Raw genomic sequence first — 7211 nt, forward strand, 5'->3', positions numbered from 1 at the left:
TTTTCCCTTGTGATCCTTAGGTGTTTTGCATATCTGTTTGTGTTTTGATATATTTCTTCACTTTTCAATGGTGACATCTTCTTTTTCAACAATTGGAGTTTTAAATTTAAAAATGATACATTTAGTCTCATGATTTTCATTCCATAATTAAGAGATCTTATCTTTTGTGTTTTAGTCCATGAAGTACAGATTATTCTAAGTGCTCTGCTTCTTTGTCTTGTTTCTAGCAGCTGGGTTCCCTAAGGTTTGTTTTTATTTCCTTTTGCCAAGTCTAGGCCCTGTCTGTCTTTGCCTGTAAAGATAAACTGAGTGTTCTTTTCGGGACTGCAAATCTGACATGACAGAGGGAGCACAGTCTTCTTTCCTATTGGTCAGCTATGTGTCCTCGGAAGATGGAGAAAGACAGTCTAGTCTGCCCCGTGTGGCCCTAGTGGGCGTATTAGCACTTTCACAGTCTCAGGAATAATGAGGTTGATGCATAAAACCCTGTGCTTTTCTCTCCTTGATTGCACCACTTTCTGGCTTCACACACCCCTCTGAGCTCTGCCCACTCTCCTATCACAGTGGCTGCTTCACGCAGAAGACTTAGCATGTGGCAGATGAGAAGGTAGAACTCAGGCCACCATCTTCCCCAGATAGGTAACTTGTCTGAATATCTCAAAGACATCTCAAATTTTATGTATTAAAAAAGTTCCCTGCATTCGCCACTCCCCCTCCCCACCCCCCCTTCCAAGGCTGTTCTTTCTGTGAACTTCCCTATCTCTGTAAGTGGCACCACCACCCATCCAGACGTTTAGAAGTCATGCTTATTTCTTTGCATCCCCTCATTTTCACTGCCCCATTCAATACCTAGGCAAATCCTGTTGGCCAAGTCACCAAAATATGTCTAAATCTTTTTGTCTTGTCATCTCTATTACTATAATCTCTGAGAAAGCATCATTATCTTTCTCCTGGACTAATGCAATAACCACCTAATTGGACTTTGCTGTCAAAGCTATTGTTATATTTTAATAGCTAATAATAAAATAATAATTGTCTTAATTAGCTCAGGCTGCTATAACAAAATGCCATCAACTGAGTGGCTTCAATAACATACATGTATTTTCTCACAGTTCTGGAGACTGGAAGTTTGAGTTCAGGGTACCGGCATGATTGGTTTCTGGTGAAGTTCTGCTTCCTGGTGTGTAGGTGGCCACCATGTGTATTTAAGGAGAGGGAGAGTGAGTGATCTCTCTGGTGTGTCTTCTTACAAGAACACTAATCCTATTGGATCAGGGCCCCATCCTGATGACCACATTTAACTGTAATTATCACTGTATAGACCCTATCTTCAAATACAGTCATATTAGAGGTTAGAGCTTCAACATATGAATTTAGCAGAGACACAATTCAGTCTTTAGTAATACTAAATGTAAGACATTATAATATCAAGTTCTTTTTTGTCAATGTGTTTAGGTCTATTATTTTCTAGAGTTTCCCTTTGAGTTGGTAATTACCTACTGATATTTTCCAGAAAGTAACATTTTTCTTTTGATATTAGTTTTAATATTTCTATTAATATACCATAATTCATTGTTTGGCCTGGGAAGAATAATTCCCAAATTGGAAGAGACACACAACTTATTTAGGGAGTTGTTGAGAGAAATTCTTTCCCTGATATTTTAAAGTATAAGTTTTAAACTTGTTTCTATTTAGTATTGAGGCAAAGAATTTAAATGGCTTATCAAGTGGCTGATCAGTGGTGTACATTTAAGCACATAACTTTATGGAATAGTTAGAAGCGAACTTTGAAGTTCATTACACAGTAGTGTACAACAGTGTCAAGAGCACTGGACTCAAAGACTTTGATTTAAATCTAGGCCCTGATTGTAAACAGCTATGTAACATTGGGTAAATTACTTAAATCTTTCTGAACATCAATAGTCTTATTAGTAGAGATAAGAACACTCATCATACAAGGGATTGTGAGGATTAAATGGAAATGAGAATGCCAGGCTCATAAAATACTCAGAGCATGCTGAGATATTCATTTTTACTTCATTCCCAAGATCTGACTAACGTATAAGCATATTTTAAATTATTGGTACTGGGGCCTAAGTTGGTTATGAATGTGCTTTTATAAAGGCAATGGAGGGCTATGGTGGTGGGGTGGGGGACAGTGGGTAAAATGAAAATTGGGTACTGGAGAGCCAAGGTCTTCTATCAAATTTTGTGGGAGAAGATATGCAAACAACAGGAGTTTTAAAATCATAATTCCTGCTAATCTCAGTTTGTGTGTTTGTGTGATTGTGAATAGAAATAGAGATAGAGATAGAGAGATATGGCATCACTCCATGTTTTCCATTACAGCTTAAAACATAACAAGCCCAATCATTCTATAGTCACAATGGCTTTGTCACATCTTCAACACAGCATATTTCTATAAAATAACAACATAACAGATGTTCCTTGAAAATCTTTCCTATAGGAAAAAAATGATTAAGATTATTACCAGAGGAAGAAAAAGAATAATAAATGTTTTGTTCTTGATTTATATTTTAGTTTTATAACTGGAGAATTAAGAACTTGAAATGTATTTAATAAAATATTAATTGAACAATAAAAAGACCATAAATATTTTTAAAAAGTTAAAAAATACCTAGACTCGAATGCCCATTTAACTGTTAACTATAATATTTAGAGCATAAAATTAATCCAAGGCATATAATCTCAGTATCTTTTTTATTGGTATTTAAGATCTCAATTTGTTTGCAAAGTTCATTTGAGAAAAATAAAAATAACCTGTCTATATATTTACTCCTTTAGATGCATGAATAATTTCTGGGAAAGAGAAATATCCTTTACTCTAACAATTCCAGAAATATATTTTCAAACATCAAATTTAAGTCGTCCTCATGATATGTCAGGAAAACTGGTGGTGTTCCAGAAAATTAAATTTTATGGGTTCAGTTAGACTAGTAATGTCAGAAATTAGTGACTTGTGCTAGAGGAAACTCCTAGAGAGGATATTGGGAGACTACTGAATTATAAGTGAAACATTAGTATAAGTTTGTGGGTCACTACAACGCATGAAAGATACAACCAAAGAAAAAGGACAGTATATATTATAAAGATCTTTCTAATATCAGAAACATCAACATATTGTATAGTTTGTATATACTGTATAGAGTATATAGAGTGTATATTGTATATAATATATATAGAGTAACTTGAGTGTGTATATGTATCTATATCTATCTATCATCTATCTATCTATCTATCTATCTATCTATCTATCTATCTATCTATATCTATCTTTTTTCCCTAAGAACAACTATAAGCTCTGGAAAAAGTATAAATTACAATAACAACTACAAAACTGTTTTATGGCACTGGAGAGTGGTCAAAAGTATGCTGAAACTGGAGACTACATAACCTGGGTGAGATTCATACATATATAAACTTCTCCGAATTCCTTGGCTTCCCCTGCAATGCACAAGACAAGGCTACGAGCATCTTAGGAGGTGAAAAACAGCTGAAAGGCTGTAAGAGGGGAGAGATTTTAGCAGCTACTCCTCATAAGAGAGACAGAGTTTAGAGTTTGAGTATCTTCAAACTAGAGTCTCAGTAGACAACTTGGGTTTTCCCACAAGGTCTAGGCCTTAAGATTAAATACTATGCCTAGGATTAAGAAATTAACCTTAAAACTAAGGGCAAAACTAAAATAGATTCATCCTAACGAAGTACCAAACCTCGGCAAATTTGAATGATCTACCAGCAACTTAACTGCCTGCTCAGAGAAAGCACAGCATTTTTCAGATGAATGGCACCCTGAGTCTTAACATCATATCTCACAATACCCAGTATACAACTCCAAATTGTCGTACATGCAAAGAAATATAAAAATGTGACCCATAATGAAGAAAAAATGAGTCAGTAGGTTTTGCAATTAATAGGTAAGGTTTTTAAATAACTATGAAAAATATGTTAAAGTATTTACAGAAACAGATGGCTTAAAAGATGGAGAATTTCAGGAGATATATGAAAATTGTAAAACTGTAAAAAATTCAGATGGAAATCTTAGAACAATATCTGAAGTAATTCAATAAAGTATTAGATGTTTCATTTCAATTCTGACTATGTAAATATTTGATAAGTACTTGATAATGCTTGATCCATTTTGTCAGTATCTCTTATCACTTTCCAAGATTATACTCCTAGAATAAGACATTCCTTTTGTTTCTACTACTACTAGAAGAGAAAAATACTTTTTTAGGACCATTAAACTAGCAAAATCATTGAAGTGCTGAGTCCACAATAATTGCTTCTGTTTCTGGCTAGAGTCTATTTTTGCTAGCAACTCACAAAACACGAGAATTGATGTACAATGCCTTATCAAAAATGAAAACCAGATTTGGAGAGCCAAAATGAGTCATGATCTTTTAATATTAATATTTTATTTGAGTCATAAATATTAGAAGACTGTGAGTCATTTGAGTCATGGTTTAAGACAAATAAGCAAACAAAGAAATAGAAAACTTTAATTCATTTTGAAATATTCTGCCTTTTATAATAAGTATAAACTTTCATGTGTAATAATAATTATTTTTAAAGTAATGATTCACTTGAGCCCTTCAGCTTTGCAAAGTTTGTTGGAAGAGATAGTTAAGCAAATGGATGTTTCTTATGTAAAGTTGTAAGTTGCATGCTAGAGTTTGCTGTGTGATGTAATGGGAGCACATGGACGAACACTGAATGCAGATTGGGAGTGGAAGTTTCAAAGAGGCTTTCTAGAGGAAGAAGTGCCTGTGATACAGCTTTGAAGACAAATAGGAAATATCCAGGTGAGAGGAGCAGAAAAAGGAGTGGGAGAGTGGGGGGGAAGAGTGTCCTAGTCACATAAATAAAATATGCAAAGCTCATACCTCACTCTACTACTACAAATAGTTTGACTGACTGGGGATGTAGCGCATAATATAAGATATGCTGATGAAGAAAGTAAGAGAAATGGATTGAAGTGAGATTAGGGAGGGCCAGAGAAGCCATTAAAGGATTTTAAGGAGAGTATTAATAAATTCAGATTTTAGAGAGATTACTTTGAAAGCAGTGTAGAATCGATTTTATTTGAATCAGATTTAACGGAGGCAGGAGGATCTTTAGTTGATGAGTATATTAATCTAGGTAAGAAATTATGTAGTCTAAACAAAAGTAGAGCAGGAGCTTAGGAAAGAAAAATATATATTTATATTTGAGTGCTTTTAGAGTTAATTTGAAGGACTTTCTCATTGACTGAGTTTCAGTTGAGGAAAGAGAGATGTTACAGATTATTTCCAGTTTCTTTTTTCTGGTCACTTTGTGGATATTAGTAATATTCTATGAAATGGGAAGAAGACTTTCAAAGTCTCGACAAAGACAGTTATTTCATTTTGACACGCTTATTTTGAACTGTCTGTTATACATAGGGTTAGGACGAGAGATGGTTAATAGAATTTTAATCTGGAGCTAAGAGCCTGAACCTCAGAAGAGAAGTCTAGATATGGGCATAATGTTAATGTCGATTTGGGAGGAATTTTCAAAGATGTTGATGTTGTGAGAGTGGATGAAATTATCCAAATAAGACTGTATATGAAAGCTATAAAAATATGAAGAATGGCCCTCCAGGGTAAAGAGTAGCATTGAAGTCTAGGAAGAAAAACCAGAAAAGGATACTAAAGAGGAATATCCTGCAGAGAGAAAGGAGGCAAATTCCATGGAAGGAGAGGCTTCTCAAGTGGTGAGTGATGAAAAGGTATCTACTGTGTCAATCTGATCAAGGACTGAATATATCCAATGAATTTACAACAAAGAAGGCACAGGTATCTTTGTCAAGGGTAGTTTCAGCAGAATGATATGTTGGAAGTCACAAAGCATTAACAAGAGGAGCAAAAGATTGGTAAACAAGAGGAGAAAGCAAATGTAAACAACACAAGATGGAAGAGATGTGAGTGTGCTTACATTTTGGAAGAGAATAATAGTGAAGTGAAAGAGGTCATGGTTCAGAAGAGAGATGGTTTAATTGAGAGATGACTACTCTTGACAAGGAGGCGCCAAGGATCTAGAACACAGGTAATGTATTGATGAAAAACATAAGAAGACAGTGATCAGAGGAAGATAGTAGTAGCTGGATGACGTGTGCAGACAGTGAGCCTAGTCAGCAGTCTGTGGCCACTTGAACCCCCACCCCCGCATTGAAGTGAATCCAAATATAATACTGCAGAAGAGCTGTGTTGCTGTGAAGACGTGGAGCTCAGTTGCAAGGAACAATCAGACCTGGAAGAGACCAGTATCAACGTGACTGGGGAAGGATATTCATCAGCTTTAAGGAATCACACTTACAAAAATAAAACGAAGTGCATATTAAAGTTTTAATCAAAATGAATTGTAGGGAAACATGACCGATGGGAATGTTGTGAGGTCATTTGCTAGATCTACCTGCTCTCAAATTGGTGTATACCTACAATTTTCTTGGATAAAGGATTCAAAATGAATAGATTAATTCTCTCTCCTACTACTTAAAGTTAATATAAATAAAGCTATAAACTTTTCCCCACTCAACTAGTATAACTTGGTACTTTAGTTGGATGAAAAAACTGATCCATTTCAGAGAAATGAGAATCTGATCTGTGCTGTTAAATCACCCAAAGCCAGAGACTCTGTGACTTTCGTCTAAAATTTTAAAATAACATTAATAAATTCCTGTGTGGAAAATAGTCCCTTTTGCTTATAACAAAATTTTTTGGCTTGTTATCACAGAATATAACAGAGTAGCCATTGATATGCCTTATATACATTAAGAAATGAGATCATTACAGCAAAATGTCCCTGAACTATGCCTCCATCTCAGGCTATGAGACTTGAAGAAGGTATGGGTATACACCTTTACCTTTGAATCATTTGCTCAAAGCTGCCTAAATTCTCAGATATCTTATAGGAAGAAGATAAGAGAGCAATGGAAATGGAATTGTAAGGCCTAGGATCTCCCATTCATTGTATTACAGATGATCCTTAAGTAAATGTAAGCTGATTTATTTATTGCCTCAAAACACTGGAGTTTGTGCTCACTGTACTGAACACTTCCTAGTGAAAATATGTGGTCTGATAATGAAATGTTCCAGGAGATGCCTCATGAAATCTTATGTCTAGAAGTTAGATTGTAATGTTCCAGGTATTGTAATGATAGAGACCTGGCTTGT

General features: G+C 35.0%; 1 protein-coding gene and 1 long non-coding RNA gene across 2 annotated transcripts in view; one reads left to right on the forward strand and one right to left on the reverse strand.

The window, feature by feature from the left end:
• The window catches only part of LOC309661373, a 306543-nt gene that overhangs the window by 281208 nt on the left and 18124 nt on the right, over nucleotides 1-7211 (forward strand). The gene's annotated exons all lie outside the window — the stretch shown is intronic.
• The window catches only part of TACR3 (tachykinin receptor 3), a 90163-nt gene that overhangs the window by 30229 nt on the left and 52723 nt on the right, over nucleotides 1-7211 (reverse strand). The gene's annotated exons all lie outside the window — the stretch shown is intronic.

The sequence above is a fragment of the Balaenoptera physalus genome (genome assembly GCF_965194825.1).
Source record: "Balaenoptera physalus genome assembly, chromosome: 5".
NCBI classification, from domain to species: Eukaryota; Metazoa; Chordata; class Mammalia; order Artiodactyla; family Balaenopteridae; genus Balaenoptera; species Balaenoptera physalus.